We start from the raw sequence: 18,399 nt of genomic DNA, 5'->3' as shown, positions 1-18,399 counted from the left end.
TACTGTAAAAGAATTAATTACATTTGTAATGTTTAAGGAGCTCCATTCCCTGCTCACTGTCACTCATCAACCACCGAAACCACGGCCTCTTCGCAATCTGAACTAGCTGCTTACTCTTTTTCTCTTTGAGTCTCGTTTAATACCTTAGTTGTTATACCTTAATATCGTTTATAGTTAATTTTAAATAAAGTTGCGCCCTCTGCTTTTAATCATCAGAATTAATTGTTCAGTTTTCTTCTGAACACTTCATTTACTTTTTTCAACTGTACAACTCGCCATGGGAAAAATTGGCTATCAAGCAGCAAACCAATCGAAATATTGGAGTATTTCGAGATTTCGAGATTTTAATATTTTATTACTTTTTTTATGACGATATTATTTTATTACTTCGTATAAATTAAAAATTTAAACAAAGATATATTGTCCTCATCAGACCTTATAACTACAAAAAAAAATCATTCCTTCGCTATTAGTTTTCTCTAAGCTAAATTACGTGGTCAAAGTCTTTCACGTTTGGCATATTATAAAAAACTAAGATTCTCTAATTTAAATAGCACTAAAGGCTACATCCCCGCACGGTAACCATCGTTCGCCAAAACTCGTAAGTCCTTGTGCATTTCTTTTCAGATCATTTTGCTTGCTCATCTCACCTAAACTAAAATTAAAATGATGTTCAATTGCTTACAAATTCAAAATAAATAATTAAAAGGAAATTAAAATCGTTATTTTTATTTCTTCAGTTATTTTAACTTTTTCAGTTATTTTAACTTTTTTCAGTTATTTAAACTTTTTTTTTTACTATGAATAAGTTTTATATTATGTAACGCAATCTCGGAGAAAATTAAATTAGATAAGAATAAAAATTCAAATCGAAAAATTTTAAGATTTATTTATTTTATTTATTTATTTTTTTATTTATTCATTTATTTTATTTTTATTTATTTATTTATTTATTTATTTATTTATTTATTTTGATTTTTACCCGATAATATATACTGAACCTTTTTATAATACTCTTAAATTATAAAAAGCAACGTGAGAAAACACAATTTTAAGCAACATATGTTTAAAAGTTTTGATTGTTAAAATTTAAATTGGAAAATAATTCCTTGCAAATCTATAGACATCAGTAGGAGGGGGGGGGGATAGTCTGACATCACAAATACGTCACATCAGCGAGAAAGGAGGAAAAAAGACACCTAACGAATTGCCTTTTTAAACATTATTTTACGACATTTACGACATTATTTTGTAGAAATAACATGGAGCCCCATAATTAAAATAAGCCAAGTTTTTATTATTTTCTTTTAATGAAAGGAGAATATTTTGATTTTGGTTCTGGCAAAAGACAGAGAGAAAAACATTTTTGTTAATTTTTCAAAATAATAAAAAATATCAATTGTTTGGTATTAAACTCTAAAGCTAATACAAAATTTTTAAAAAGGTCAAAAGGTTTTTTTTTCTACTTTACTTTACTTATTAAATATTTGTACATTTCTCTAAAAATGTGCAAAATGTCATTCCTTTTTCTTTTCCTTTTTTCATTTGTTAGTTTTTGAGTTATGACAGTGAGAAACACGTTCCGAAAAATTTTTCTGAAATACTGATAACGGTGGCTGTAACTTTTTTTTTAATACAGAGAGAAACCATGAACTTATTTGTATTCTATTGAATATAAAATTATTCCTAACAGTAATTTATTTCATATCTTATTTTTACACTTTTCTGACATATCACTGCTCTTTTTATCTCACTTGACCTGAAGATATAATAGGGGGAAGAAAAAAAAAGAAAACGAACTAACATAAATGAAAACGATATAAACTCATACTTTAATTGAAATCGTTTGGTTTAATATCTGTTCTTTATCAAGTTATTATTAGAATAATCCTATTCTAAATTCACAGGAGATCTAATGGAATATTTGAAACATGAAGATAATCCGAAAAAAATAGGCCAATCTCATTTGGCAAAAAAGATGCAGCATCACACATTAATGAGAAGAATAAGAAAAAGACAAATAAGAATACCGGCTTGAGGTAGATGATGATGCCGGTAGCATTTTTAAGAGGACCTCGAAGATATGCTATTCATTGCTGCAAATTAGGTTAGTTGTACCAAGACGGTGGAAGAACGAGACTCGAATATTTTTCTTTTCTTCGTTTTTTGCTCGACCGCTATGTTCTGATAACGTCGAATAAATAACAAAAATGTTGGAATATCTAAACAGTTTGGATTTTTCTTTGCGTTGAAAATAGTTGGAATATAATAATAATTATTTAAATAATTAGCATGATAATTTCGTTAATTTCTTTTCGTTACCGAGCCTTTTCACTGTCATTAACATAAACTCAAATTTCAAAAAATAAACTGTAGAATGGGTTTTTAACCTAAAGGCAGCTATGTTTGGGTAGCATAGTTTTTATATGGGCCACCAAAGAATTTTTTTTTTTTGAATAAATCTAAATGACAAAAATGTTGGAATTGCTAAACAGTTGGGATTTTGTCTTTGAACTGAATATTTAAAAAAATTTTATTACATTGAATTTGAATTTTTTTCAGTACATTAACAGTAATTTAAATGTTTAAACCTATGAATTAAAATTTATGAGTGGCACTTTTTCTAGCATTGATTTTTGGAATTACAAGTTTTGTAGAATTTATGATTGTATTTCTGTCATGACAGTATTTGTCAGTCAGTACATAAATTAGAGTGAATTAGACATAGAATTTGTTGGATCACAAGAGTCGTATGCGGTTATACTGCACCAATTTCAAGGTAAAAATCCTTTAGTTCTTTAAGAAGCGCTATTTTACTAATTTGCCTTTTCATGGGTTTATAAATGCATTTCAGTATATAATAAAAAGATAGTGACTTTAACTATTACCATTTATCAATCAACAACATTTGATAATTTTTTTATGAATTCTCGATACACCTATTAAAATAACGATTGGAAGAAAAAAATTAAGAAAATTGTTAAACCAGTATTTCATATTAATTCATGGAATTTATAAGCCTATAATTCGCAGAATGTCAGTAAAGGACTATTTTTTTTAATAAAATTTTAAAGTTTAATATTGAAGTTTTCTTTAATTGTTTTAAAGAAATTTAATTATTTTTAATCAGTTGCTTTAAAATGCTATGCGTAGCAACAAAACTTCGTTTTTCGCAACAGCGATACCGAATATTGTCGAATATTGTCTACTAAAGCTCATTAATTTGAAATTAAGTAGATAGGATGACATTGAAGTTACTATTGCAGGTGTATTGTGAACTGATTCTTAAATAAATTAGCTTAATATACATCACTATGTTTTTTATACTTTAAGATACCAGAATTTTCTCCCATGTGATCATTAATAAGGTAAAATATTTCGTTATAATTTAAGAGGTGAAGGGATAAATGTAGCATATAATTAAGGTTCACGCCAGTATGACGACATGACAACAATCGTCGCCAAAATACCCTACAAATGCAGGTCTAATGAGAGAATAGAAGGGCTTGTTCACTCCTTTGAAGAAACTCTCTCCAATTTTCCCTTGTGACGTCACGGCGGCGCCGAGCTTGAACTTTTAATTCAAGAACGGAGCATTCGGTCTAACTAGCTTTAACTAATATTGGAGCATTCCTTTTTTGTGATATATTCCAAGACATAGAGCCGCAATGGTCTCAGGGGACAGAGCCTTCGCTTTCCAATGAGGTGAACCGGGTTCGAATCCCAGTCGATACAAATTCCGCATCCGGCTTGCACCGATCACACTGCTGGCGTGAAATATCCTCTGTGGTAGATGGATCATAGGTTGGAGTCCCCTAGCCGTCAGGCTAACCGTGGGAGGTTCTCGTGATCTTCCTCTCCATGTAACGCAAATAAGGGTTAGCTCCATCAAAAAGGGCAAATTTCTCCAAATGCTCGATCCAGGAGTTCCCTTGTCTTCTGGATTGGGTTCAAAATTACAAGGCTACGGAGTTGAACATCAGTAGTCGTAAACCCATAAAATTGGGTCGGTTGTTCAACGACGGTTATAAAATTAAATAAAATATTCCAAGACATTTGTTGTCTTCTATAATGGTTTTACTCAGTTTTTTGTAGTGAATTACAAAAATTTTAAATTATTAACGAAATGACCGTTTGCGCGATTGCAATTTGCAAAAATTCTGATCGAAACACAAAAGGGAAAAATATAATTTTCCACGTCTGAACTAAATGAACGACTACGTAAAGAATGATTTCAACGTTGCAAACTAAATGACCCAGTTAACATAAAATATGCACGAATATGCAGCAAGCATTTCTGGAAAGAAGATGATATGAGAAATCATTTGTTTGGATAGCCAATTAGAATGGGTTTTAAAATCTACTGCAATACCCAAAGTAAATTTTCCATTTTCTTCCTTACAAACAAGTTCTTCTCGGCCAAAAATATTATTGTTATCGAACAATAAGCGCAGTTGTGGTTCATGAATTGAACAAATTTAAAACTCTAAGCTAGGGGTGCTCAACCTGCGGCCCGCGGGCCAAATGCGGCCCGCCAACCCTCCATGTGCGGCCCGCGGCCGCAATCTGAACAAAATGAAAAAAAAATTAAATATTTGTTTTTGAAAAATAATAAAAAAAATTCGGTAATTTAAATTTACACTTTTAAGTTTTTGACGCACCCAATCTCAATCAATGTAGTTTTTCGATGGTTAACGCTACGGATTTCAGCATACGGATTTCAGCATTACGATTTAGGAATTTTAATTACCACTTTTGACGCCTTTCGTATGTGCCGATTCCAATGACTTTTCGGTAGTTATTGCTACCCATTTTCAAGTAGTTTCTGAAATAGCGATTTTTGAAAGTTATGAAACGCTTTATTTGTGCAAACTTCATGGAAAATCTAAATGACTTTAGAACCTTTCTTCAACAGTTATTGCTGCACATTTCCACCCGGTTTTTAAAACTTCGATATTTTAGCACGATATTATCACGAAACGCGAGTAAAGAATCGCTCATTTAGATAACCATTTTTTGACACGGCTTAATTGTAACGATTTTATCGCAAATCAAATTATTTTTCAATCGTTATTCTAGAAATTATTGCTACACATTTCTACAAGGTTTTGAAAGTACCGATATTTTTTATACGCTATTGCGACATTTTAATTTCAAATCCCGCATTTAAATTACATAAAATTTTGATGGACTTTATTTACTCCAATTTCATCTGAAATATAAAAGTATTTTGGCTATTGTTTTAGTAGTTATTACGTTTTCCCCGTGATTTAAAAAGATTATGATATTTTTAATACTATGGTTTGACAGCAAGCGAGTTTTGAATCGCGCATTAAAATAATTATTTTTTACGTGCTCTGTTTGTGCCGATTTTATCATTTGCGTTGTACCGATTTTAACACGCATTTTTTAAGAGGTTTTTTCGAGCGTGTTTTTTCTTCTTTCCCGTTATTGCTGCATTTTTATTTGTGATTTAGAATATACCTGATATTTTCACACAATATTACAACTCGTGAAATTCGATTCAGTTTTAATTTTTTTTCGTAACTTAAAAAGTAATTACGTATCTTAGCCAAATCAGCACCTTCCCAGGAAAAAAAAACGAGATGTGTTTATATTAAACGCGGTCCGTTTTGCAAAAAAAATAATTCAAAACACTGCATAATTCTTTAGTCCCATGAACACGTGCAAGTTTAACAACACACATCGAACCTATTCTTTTTGTTGTCACTTGTAATTTAAAAGTCATACATTGTAATTTGTATTTACGCTATCTGAAAATTGCCCGTCGCATTTCGTATTAACATTAACGAGATTTAAAAATAATCCATCGCGTTTCGTATTTACGGGATTTAAAATCACATATCGCGATTCGTGTTCTGACGTTTAAAATATCATCCGTTGCTACTTTTCTCACAATTCATATGCACGCGTTTTAAAAACCATATATCGCGATTCATATTCATGCATTTTAAAAATCAAGTGTTGTGAGTAGTCCTTTCGCAATTTAAAAGCCACAAGATTCGTATTCACGCGATTTGAAAAACAAGCATCGAGTTTTTTATTTAAGCAATTTAAAAATCACACATGGAAATTCGTATTCAAGCAATTAAAAAATAACGCATAGCAATACGTATTCAAGCAATTAAAAAATAACACATCGATATTTGTATTTCCCCGATTTAAAAACCCAGAAAGGAAGAACACCATCTAGGACAAATTCCAAAACTGATGATGTTATTTGCTCTAAGTTTAATACTACCCACAACAACAGCTTCTGTCAAAAGACTGTTTTCCAGAATGAATTTGGCCTGTTCAAAATTACAGAGTAGTCTTTAAATACAATCATAACATTTTCATTTAATGGCTCAAAAAATATCACATGATCAAGTAGATAAAATTATCACAATATTCAAAAATTTTGCAAATTACAGTATAACCATTAAGAAATTTTTTAAACCATTTTCTACCTTCTTGTAGCATTTTATATCATTTATGATTATATGCTGGGAAATGATTTGTATATCATAAAATTTTAACTGTATAAAAAAAGATAAGTTTCGTAAAGTAATGTAAATTTTATTGATTGTAAATAATAAGTGTCATGTTAAAAATATATTCGTCATAAAAAGTTTTAAACAAGTATCTTAATAGTTTTTTATTATTAAGGAATATAGTTCCTTAAAATTTAATGTGTTTTCTTTCTTTCTTTTTCTTCCCTCTCTCAGCCTCTTATAATTTAAAATAAAAATGTCTGAAAGTTAAAGTACATTCCCTAATAAATGCTAAATCTTATTTTCCACTTAAGGGGTTTTGTTTTAATCATTTTTAACCCTATAAACTTTCTTTAAATTAAAGTATTTAACTTGAATTTATATTAATAACTAGAATATTTATTTATTTGAAATTTAATTCTATGAAGAAAAAATTTAACGTTAAAATCTATGTTTAAATGGACTTTTGTATTTTGTAATGTGATAAAAAAAAATTTCAATTTTTCCATAGTTTTTAAATTATTTCAATTTATCTAAATTTTTTCTGATAAATTGATTCTGATTTTCGAATTCTGTTTTCTTTCTTAAGTAATCAGTTTTGCATTTTCTAATTTTAAACGTTTTAAAGTATTGTATTTTCTGCAAAGAGATTACAAGGTTAAGCGATAAAAAGAATTTAGTGTTATATAAACAATGATGTTTATATAACAATCACCACCAACAATTGCTTTCAATATGTAACATATCATCTAATAATCTAAACACTTTGGCATGCGGCCCTTCATTGGTCAATCTGCTGTGCATGTGGCCCTTCACTGAAAAAGGTTGTGCACCCCTACTCTAAGCCCAAAGTAAATCAATTTAAATACAATGAATAAAAAAATTTTAAGAACAGCAAATTGTGTGCTACAAACAAAAACCGAAGTTAAAGTATTGAAAGAAAGAGAGAATTGAAACTTTAGAAAAGGATTTGAAAAACAAAAATAATGAAGAAATAAAGTTTAAAAAATATCAATTCAGCTCATGAACGGTGTAACGCATGCAGAAAACAAATTCTGAGAAAAAAAATTATGAGCGAAGAAGGGAATTGCTGAAATTAGAACAAGCTTAAATAATAAAAAGCTATAAATAATTAATAGTTAAAATTCTCCTAATTTCATAACATATTTTTTAATGTAGTTATTCCAAATATTTTTTTTTTCAATTATATTCTCTTAAATTTAAATATCTATATTAAATTGCAAAATTTATATTATTATGTACCTAAATTATTATTTCGTTCCAGTAATTAGCGTTTAAGGTTGTTGTTTCCTAATGATTAAAAATAAACAAATTGCCATTAACAGTAAATTTTGAAATCAGGGTTCTAAATGTAACCCTACTTTAGAAATTATTGTTATCGAACAATATGTAGCTAAAAAGTGTCGGTATGCTTTAAATTTTTTTAATAATAAAAGTTGAAATTGAAAATTTTAAAATAAAGTATTTATAGTGTCATTCACGACAACTAGTAAATTATTTTTATTAATTTAAAATGGTATTTTTTATTTATATTATGTTCAAGAAAAATTTTTTTAGAGAAAATAATGTGCTAATTGTGTAAAGTGGGAAAGCTAATATCAAGAAAAAGTCGAACTTATATTTAGAGAGAGAATGATGCATAGTTTTCATACTATCTTTGCTTGCGATCTCCGTGATCTGTGTGCGGCGTGACGTCATGAGGAGGGAAATCGTAGTTTAAGCTCTAAGAGAGGAATGAACCAGCCCTTCTCTACAAATATCGCTAAAATCATACACATTGGCGACAAAGTTGTCCCCTTAAAATATGTTTGGAATAATTTTTTAATAAAATTAATTATATAAAATAATTTTGTAATAATTTTTTTAATGCATTTGGAATAAAAAAAATTTGCGTCAAATTTCATGCATTTCAAAAAAAAAAAAAAAATTAGTGAACTTATTTTATTGTTCTTCAACACGTGGAATGTGATTTAGATGCGTGGTATAGATTCAAAAACTGAAAGTGTCAGGTACAAAAAATTTTAAAATTAAGTTTTGAAATTTCAAAATTACATGTAGTGCTGTGCTTTGCTTTCATGTACTGCAATATAATTGTCCATCAATGAAGTAATATTTTTTGTTCTATTTCAATTGACTTTATTTAAAACTTTATATTTTTTAGATAATTAATTCTTAGTACAATATTTTGTTCTTACGTTCTCTGTTCTCTTCATTTATTTACTTATTTATCTGGCTTCAGAATTTTAATCTCTATGTTGAATCTGTTAATTAATATTATTTCACCCTTTTTTATTAAATAAATACTAATCTTTAATCATTATGGGGTAATGAACCTAATTAGCTTTAGGGTACTATTGACGGCAATAAATAATTTTTGATGTGTAATTTTTGATTTTTGTTGTAATATGAATAATATAATCGTGAACTTTTTTTCGAAGTTTTACAACCATATTGAGTTTTTTACCCCTAAATAAATACATGTGAGGTCCTATTGTACCACTAAATTGCAGTCTTCATATCATGTTTAAAAAAAATTCTCCAGAATTATTATTAAATATGTTACTACGACCAAAATTTCATTTCATATAATTTTATACTTATTTAAAGGAGATGTGAGTTGGCCTTGTTAATACCTGAACAGAATAGAATTGCTTTAAAGCATGATCGTAAATGATGCTATAGTGTTATATAGAGGTTAAGTATTAATACAAGAATTTAAAGTTAATCATTTATTTTTATTTATTTTTTTCTTCGGGAAACATGCTTCTTACATGCATTCACTCATCTACTTCCTTTTTGTTGTGATCGTCTTGTTTCGCTCAAAAGGAAATATGTACACTTTTACAAAAAAATTTCTTGCATTCAGAAATTTAATTGAATCGGTTACTATTTAATTAGAATTGCTTCACTCTGCTAACGATTTTAAGCTGTTTTTTAAAACAACTTTTCAATTTCTTTATAATTTGTTAATTTGATATAATTAACTTAAATATAAATGCGTGATGGATTAAAAAAAAGGTTGCATTAAAGTGTTCTATTTATTTATTTTTGTATTTTCTTTAGTTAATTTAGAGTATTTGATTTAGAAAACTTAATCATTTATCAAAAGTGAATTTTATTTATTTATTGTTTTAAATTTTTTGTTTCAATTAGTAGCTTGGAAAAGTTTTCAAAATATGGAAAATATTTCTTTCGATTATATTTTTCCATTTACTAGTACAATGATATAATTATTGCTTATTAACACACGCTCTGACAATTAGGCAGATTGCAACCAAATTGAAATCGCACAAGAAGTTATCGAATCTAATTTTTTCCCAATAAAATAAGTTAAATAAAATCATTTTCTGCATTTCACTTATTTTGCAACTAAAGTATACATAGAGTGCAATTTAGACATTTCTCCAAGTGTTTCCAAAAATTTCATTGTCGATTCAATTTGAAACAAATTTCAATAGAATTTCCTATATTATGTATTTTCCATTATTTTCTGTCTTTCAGCATTTTATTCATTTTTATGTAGAAATTGACGAAATTCTCTTTTTCATTAAAAAAAGAAGAAACGTAGACGAATTTTTCGGTACAATTTAATTTTCCGGGAACAGAATATATCAAATCAGAATTTACAAGTTATGTTGGTGATGGGGATTAGTTCCAATACTAAGTTAATAATGCAGCGATCAACAATTTCAAGAATAAGTTAAAGTTACTTTTCCTCAATTATTTTTAGTTATACTTTTCCTTATGGACACTTGACAACTTTTTTTCTTATATTAATTTACTTCGAAGCAATTCAGTTTAAACTCGAACTTACACATGAAGAGAAAGAATTTATTTAGAAAGTATTTATTTTAAGTGAATCAAACAAAATGTTTTTGAAGATCGGAATGAAATCGTAGTGCTGCCATCTAGTGGCTAATTTTACAATAAATAAAGATGTCGAAGTTTGGAAAGTTTCCTGTTTAGTTATTTAGCAAAGAAAAAGTTTTTGGATGCGAAAAACAAAAAAAGAAAAAAAACATGAAGCTTGGTAAATACACTGTTTGCATCACGCTTAAAAGTATGAAATTCAACAACGTTTATACTTTCGTGAAAAAAAGAACAATACCAATCTGTTGCGAATAAGTTTAGAAATTCTATTTCGTATCGCCATCTAGTTTCAATCGGTAGTGATACTATTGAGTAGAGAAAAAGAATTATTGAAGGCCACCCGTCTTCTAGATTCGAGAAGACAGTAGCTTAAGCCCTGAAAACGCAAACAAATTGGAGGCCTTCTCATAAATAGCCTAACCTTAAAAATTAAACGAATAAAATACTAATGCAATCCACACAAAGAGAGGTACTAAGAGGTGCTTTTTATTTTCAAACTTAAATAGCTTAAACTCACGAAACACATTCACAATATTATTTGTGTTCAATAGTTGTAGTTTCTAAGAAAAAATTTTTTACTTGGGTCAAATTTTCAACTTATCATTTCCGTATGGTAATCAAACCCCCCTCCCTCCACTGGTTAACCTTACCTCACCTCAATATGTTAACCATCAACCTCAAGCTGTCAGATAAGGAACCTGAGCTATTTCGTAATTTGTTTTCCGTTATAGATTACAACAATCTTTTTTGTCATTTATAATTTTATCTTCAAGAAAAAAAAATTTTCGCCTTTTTTGCTCAGGAAAGAAATTTTTTTTTCATAAAAACTTGATTCCAAACCTAAATTAATTTTAGATTCATATGCGTTTTTCTCCTTCTGTTCTTTAAACACTAAGCAACTGAATCCGAAACTGTAAATATAGCTATAAATAATAACGTTAATAATGCTTACATTACCTGCGAATTTGTAATAAGACCCGTTATATGAACCTAACATTATTTTCCAGTTTAAAAAAAAAAATGCGTTAAAAGAAATGCAGAAGAGTATGTAAATTGCGTTGAATAGGTAATATAATTTAAACCTTAAAACGAAAATTCTTTTCATTCAGAAAAATATATTTGACTTGATGTAAATGTAAATAGTCAAATGAAACTTTCTTTTAATTAAGAAGATGCCACTGCACAAAAATTTACATAGTTCCATCTTTTTAAAATTATTTGAAAACACATTTTTTAAAAAAAAATTTAAATTATTTTTTACTATATTTTTAAAATATTTATTTTTTAATTTATGTTCTCAGATTTTTTTAATTTTAATTATTTTAATTCGTTATAAAATTATGTTAAGTTTTTATTTAATCTACTGACCATTCTGCAAATAAAAAGTGGTATTTTAACCTACCGTTTCTCCGCATAGCAAAACCGATTTTTCCATGTTATTAGATAGGGAAGTAGTGAATAGGAGAGAAACATTCTCCCAATTTTGTCCCTTTGCTAGGCCTCCAGTGGATTAAGTTCACATAGGTTTTAGTTTTGAGAGAACGTTGTACAATACAATATTGCATTTGTATAGTATACAAGGTAATATTGGCTATTGCTGATGATTTAGGTATTATCGCTAGAACGCAGACAGCACTAACACAATCCTTTTTATGTCTGGAGAAGGAAGCCATTAAGATGGGATTCAGAATCAATGAAAATAAAACTAAATATATGCCCTGCACAAAAGCTGGCTATAAAGAATTTTAAATTGGAGCATACAAAAATTGGAGCATACACAGTTTGAAATTGGAGCATACAAATTCGAGGCCGTTGATCGCTTCACCTATTTGGGGTCTAAGATTAACAACAAGAACGACACTACACAAGAAATACACACGAGAATCACGATGGCCAATAAGTGTTTTTATGGTCTAAGAAAATATCTTAAGTCAAGCCTAATAAAATGAAAAACAAAAGTGTTACTCTATAAATGTCTTATACGATCAGTGCTTACATACGCATGTGAGTCCTGGACAATGACCCGTGGAGATGAAAATATGATAGCTAGATTTGAGAGAAAAGTACTGCGGAGCATTTTTGGTGGAATAAGTAAAAACGGTACCTGGTTTAGAAGATCAAACGCGGAACTTTACAAAGCATATAAAGAACCTGATTTCATTAAATTTATCGAAATTCAAAGGATTAAATGGGCTGGCCATATTATGAGAATGGAGGATAGCAGGACAACCAAAAAAGTTGTCTGTGCCAGGCCAACAGGTACAAGAAAAAGAGAACGACCAAATCTAAGATTTTTAGACTGCCTTGAAAAGGGCCTACAAATTTTAAAGATAATAAACTGGAGAACCTTGCCTAAGGGAAGAATGTCTTGGCATAGGCTTGTTGAGAAGGCCAAGGCCCATCCTTGGCTGTCGTGCCAATCAGAAGAAGAAGAAGTATACAAGGTGCTCTTAAAAGCAAATAGTAAACTGCAAGGAGTGACTATATTTACATAGAGTTACAAAATTCGACCGAAAAAATAAGAATGGCGGTAAAACACACAAAGATTTAAAAAAAATTACTATGTAGCATAGGATCGCAAAACTCGATAAAAAGAAGAATATCGCAAAAAAATTTCAGGTAAGTTTCGACGGCCAGGTTAGAAAATAATTGAAAAAGAAACTAAAACCTTGTAAACTAAAAGGTTTATTTATTTATTAACAGAGTTATTCAAGGTGGTACCCACTGTCATTGAACAATCTACGAGGATTTGAAAAAGATTCCGGACTCGCTTTGTTGTTGAAGCGACGACAAACCACGATATTAGATCCTCCGATATTTTAAAATTATGAAACTGCGTGCGTCTTTTACTGATTTTCACTCTTTCAACGTGATTTGCATCCCCATGTTTTGTGCTAAGTTTACATCTTTTGATATCTTTTATCATCCCTCTGAATTTTTCGGTAGAATTTTAAAACTGAACCAAAAAAACGGAAAATTTAAAAGACTCTATACGAGATACTTTTCTTTAAAAATATATGTATGTTCAATAAACTGCTCCCTGTTGTTTTTATACAGTCAAACGCATCTTTTTACAAATTACACTAAAACATGCTTTTTTATTAAGCTTTTTTCTCTTAATATGTTCTTTTATCAAATTGTTATTAAGCCTATTCTTTTATCAAACTTTTTTTAAGCATATACTTTTACCCAACTGTTACCTTTTAATATTTTTACTAAGTTCCTGTCACTTGAACTAGGTTCCTTTACTAAGTTGTTATTACTTAGCATGTTTTTTTTAAATTAATCTATTATTATTTGATGTATTCTTTTACTATGCTCTAGTCACAAAACATGTTCTTTTACTGAGCTATTATTACTTATCATGTTCTTTTACTACACTCTCAGTTCTTAACATGTTAATTTACTCAGTGATTTGTTTGTTTTTGTAATTGCTTTTTTACTAATTTGACCTAGTTTCTACACCATTTTATAAAATAAACAGTCATCAATTCACGTCCTATTTTAATTTTAATTTTCATTATATTATTTACGATACAATTTCTCTGTCACAAAAATTAACTTATTTAGTACATTACTTCCGTATTTTCATTATATATATTTTTTTTTAATCGCAAGTGCCTACGTAAATTATATTTGAAAGCAACAACAAAATAAACTAAACATCATTTAAACACAAATTAACATATCCTTTTACTAAGCTGTTGTCACTTAGCATGTTTTTTTAATTAAGCTTTTACTATTATTTGCGACATTCTTTTACCAAACTCTTGTCAGAAAACATGTTTCTTTACAGTTAGGAGTATTATTTGCTTAGTTCTTTTACTATGCTCTTAATTCTTAACATGCTCATTTACTAAGCGATTTGTTTGTTTTTGTAATTGTTTTTCTACTTACTTGGCCTAATTTCCTTATTTTACTACATAAACACTAATCAAAGACGCCATATTTTAAGTTTCATTACATTATTTACAACACATATCTCCTCTATCACAAAAATTAATTTATTTAGTACATTACTCTCATAATTTATTTTTTTTAATTGCAAATGGCCTACGTAAATTATAGTTGAAAGCAACAACAAAATAGAAAAATCACTTCGCTTTTGTATTAATTATATTTCAGCAAATAAGTGAATTACTAGACTCGGAGGTTAACGCTTTAATTTTCGCCTCATAAAAGTCCTCTCCCAAGAGCCTCAGTAAATGAAATTAACGACCTTAACACCAAATAGAGCCTCCTTGTCAAGAGATGTTAATAACTCGAAATGTTTCCGGTCCTTAACTGACAATAAAAGTAATGTCATTCGGCTCTTACTGAACCTTAAATGAATCTTAAGGCTGAGAAATAAATTCCGAGTTAAGGATAAGACGTGAGTTTTTAACTTTCCAAGTCCCTACTACATTAGTTTGTCTTCCAACTTGCGGTTCTGTAGCTTCGCGGGGAGTAAAAATTGTTTCCGATGTATTTATTTTTTTCAATAAATAAATAGTTTTTTATTTGATTTTATAGCTGGCGTTGAACAATTGACCCAATTCTTAGTTTACGACTGTCACTTTTCAATTCCGTAGCCTTATAATTTTGAACCCATCCCAGATGACAAGGGGACTCCTGAGTCAATCATTGGGAGAAATTAGCCTTCTTGGAAGCCTTATTGATGGAACTAACCCACATTTGCGTTACACGGAGAAGAAAACTACGAAAACATCTCACGATCCGTCCGACACTGGGGATATTTTACGTCAGCACTGTGGTTAATGCGAGCCGGGAGTAATAATCATATCGACCAACCACGCCAGTGTTTCTCAAAGTGTAATACGCGTACCCCCCAGGGTTACAGGAACAGTTTAGCGGGGATACGCGTTCCAATGCGAAATATCTTGCAACAAACGAAATTTCAAAATATTTTATTTACAAACAAGGCTAGCCATGAAAATTTACGATTATGTATTTTTTGATTGGCTATTTTTGGCAGAGTTAACAGTTAATAATTAGTGGTGTCAACAACCAGTTGTGACTTTTAACTTTTGTGCAATTTTTTCTTAGTAAAAAATACATTCATTTTTTTATTAGTGGTACAGAGCGTTACGAAAAATTTAGAAAGGGTTCACAAAAGTCAAAGTCACAGCGGCAACATCTAACATTTGATAACATAACTGACATTAAATTGAATATTTAGAGTAAGGTCATAAGCGTAAAATATTTTGTACCTAAGCTTTTGATGAAACCACCAAGGAAATAAAAATCAAGTAATTCTTTTTTCTTTTTTTTCCAAGGTTTACGTATTTATATAATACTTATATTTTGAAAATCTTTCATAAACCTTGCAACTTGCATGTTCACAGTATTTGAAGCTTTTGGTAAGCAACCAGTCTACCAGAAAAATAAAAACTGATTAATTATTTTTCATGGATTAATCTAATTATAAAAAAATTATTTCGAAGATTTTGTTGAAGGAATTCGTCTTACAATTTTTAGGGGGAGCATTTTTCGAAAGTGCCAAGTAAATAATTATTCTTTAAAGTTCTTATCCTTCATAGTTTAAGTAATTTTGAAGTGTTTTCATCAATAATGAAAAGCATGTTTCCGAATAGCTGAATGTATTCTAATAAAATACTTGCTTAATAATTACATATTAGTTTTAATTCACATTTTTCCAAAAGTAAAAGAAATACTCAGTACCAAATTACTTAATTTTTATCAATAATTAAAACTAGGAACATTACTGTTATAATCTAGTATTTTTACTCTCGTACTTATTTAATTTAAAATACTCCTAGAAATTTTTAATTGAATGAAAAATAACAAAAATTAAATCTGAAATTACAGATACTTTTTAATGACTGAATCTAATCTACAGAAAAGAAAAACGACAATGATACGTAATAAACTATAACGACGTCTTTCATTCATTATATCAGACTATCATATTAGTTTACCTCTCTCCGAAAACACTGAGTCTTCAGTTTTTCCTCTATATTCCGTGGGTCAGTATCATTTCAATGAAGTAATAACAACAGTCTTCTTGTAGCTGAGGAAATAAATTGTAAACTAGCCGAGGTGGTATCATTTAGCTTTAGTTTTCGTGGTCAAAGCAGTAACAATGGAACAGTTGTCTGAAGGTCAAAAAATACAAATATTTATTAATTAATTTATTGTTTTTCTTTTTGGAGGTTTTTAATGAAAAGAAAATGATCTTTGACGTCACACAAACATAGCTTGAATTACATTCACTTCATGTTCTTTTTTTTTCTCGTTTTTATAACGAATTTTGCATCGGTTTCAATATTTTTATTACAAAATGCAAACGATTATTGGTTAAAATTGGGTATAATATGAAAAAAACACAACTACTTCGATTTAGTAGGAACAACATATGACGCAATGCTAAAGGAATGGAATTTAGTTGTTGTTTATTTAGTTATTGTTATTAGCAGTTGTTGTTATTTGTTTTAGTTGTTGTTGTTTATTTAGTTGTATTTAGTTTCAATAACTTTTCTTTATAATACAATAAAATCTGGCGAGCAGCTATTTAAACGATCGAACACTTCGTTTGTTTATTGGTGGCTTGAAGTTAGGCTCGCAGAAAATGCCGTTCATGGGTTAAATTTAGTAGGAACAACACAACCTGTGACGTAGGATATATTCAGGGCCGGATTTACGTATAAGCTGTAGCTTGGGGCCCCGAGATGGCAAGGGCCCCCAGATTAATTTCAAGGCATCCCACTTTTGAAAAAAAAGTTTTATTTGGAGCTGGGGCCCCCTGAAGCCTTAAATACGTTTTCTTTTTCACATTGCTTTTTGCTTTTCAAAATCTAATCAAAGTGTTTACAAATAAAAAATAATTGTTACTCTTCACTTTCCTTACCAAAGAGCAATGCATTCATTTTTATCCTTGCAGCGATTAATTGCTTTTCTATTCTCGGTATAGTTTTTTCATTTAACATGGCTTATTTTTTGCCAGTACATCATTGCTAATTGATTATTATTTATTATCTCATGCATCAGAGAAAGAGAAAATTTATTGATTGAAAATTGTACCAAAATCATTCATAAATATATATAAAAAACTTCTTTTCAAAAAAAAATACACTTTTTATGTTAATAAAATGTAAGGTATTAATTTCTAATTGCTTACTATTTCTAAATTCATAGCATCGAAATATATGTTTTAATATACAGAAGAAAATTCAATAAATTTGATATACTTAGTTTAATTGCATTGTTTTTTTAAAATAATTTATCCGCAACATTTATATTTAAAGTAAATGTAGAGTGTAAAAAATAGCCTTTGTTGAAGATTGACATAGTAGCAGACGATTTTTTTCAAAGACATAGTAGCAGACGATTATTTTCAAAGACATAATAGCAGACGATTATTTTTAAAAAACAGAATTTAAATTGCTGTTGAAGGTATTAACCAGGTTGGCAACAAGCATGAAATTAAAGAAGGACATATTGTATTGGCTGTTCACCCTTTCTCTTTGCTTTTTTAGAAAGATAAAGTCGAACATTTTTTTCTTCCATTTTGTTCCATTTTGTTCCAAGTTTCTTCTTGTGTTTTTTCTCTCAAGGTGAGATTTTTTCGTTAAATTAAACAATACAATTTTATTTGCTTATTGTTTTGAAATATTTTTCTGTGCTACATTTAGTTTATTTATTTAGTAGTTTAGATAAAAGATTCTCTTATTTTGGTAACTGCCTTATTTCCAAAATAGGATTTGACATTCAATGATAGGGTTCAGTTTTAGTATTTATGTCTAAATAATTAGTGCAGAAGTAGTAGAACAGAAAATAACGCACGGAGAAATAGTTACGAGGAAAAAAATTGTAACAAAACCAAAATATATGGTATTTAAACCATTCAATTGGTATTTTTTTCCGTTCGCATTATATTTTTGGCAAAAAGTTGATAATTCTCTAATTATCGAATGTTCATTTTTTAAAATTTAATCTTTATCCCTGTACACTTTTCTATACATCTAATTTCAAGTTTCTAAATCTTACATTTTTT

Source organism: Parasteatoda tepidariorum, chromosome 2 (assembly GCF_982258835.1).
Source record: "Parasteatoda tepidariorum strain Cologne lab strain chromosome 2, Ptep-v5.0, whole genome shotgun sequence".
NCBI classification, from domain to species: domain Eukaryota; kingdom Metazoa; phylum Arthropoda; class Arachnida; order Araneae; family Theridiidae; genus Parasteatoda; species Parasteatoda tepidariorum.
This window is presented reverse-complemented; position numbering follows the sequence as displayed.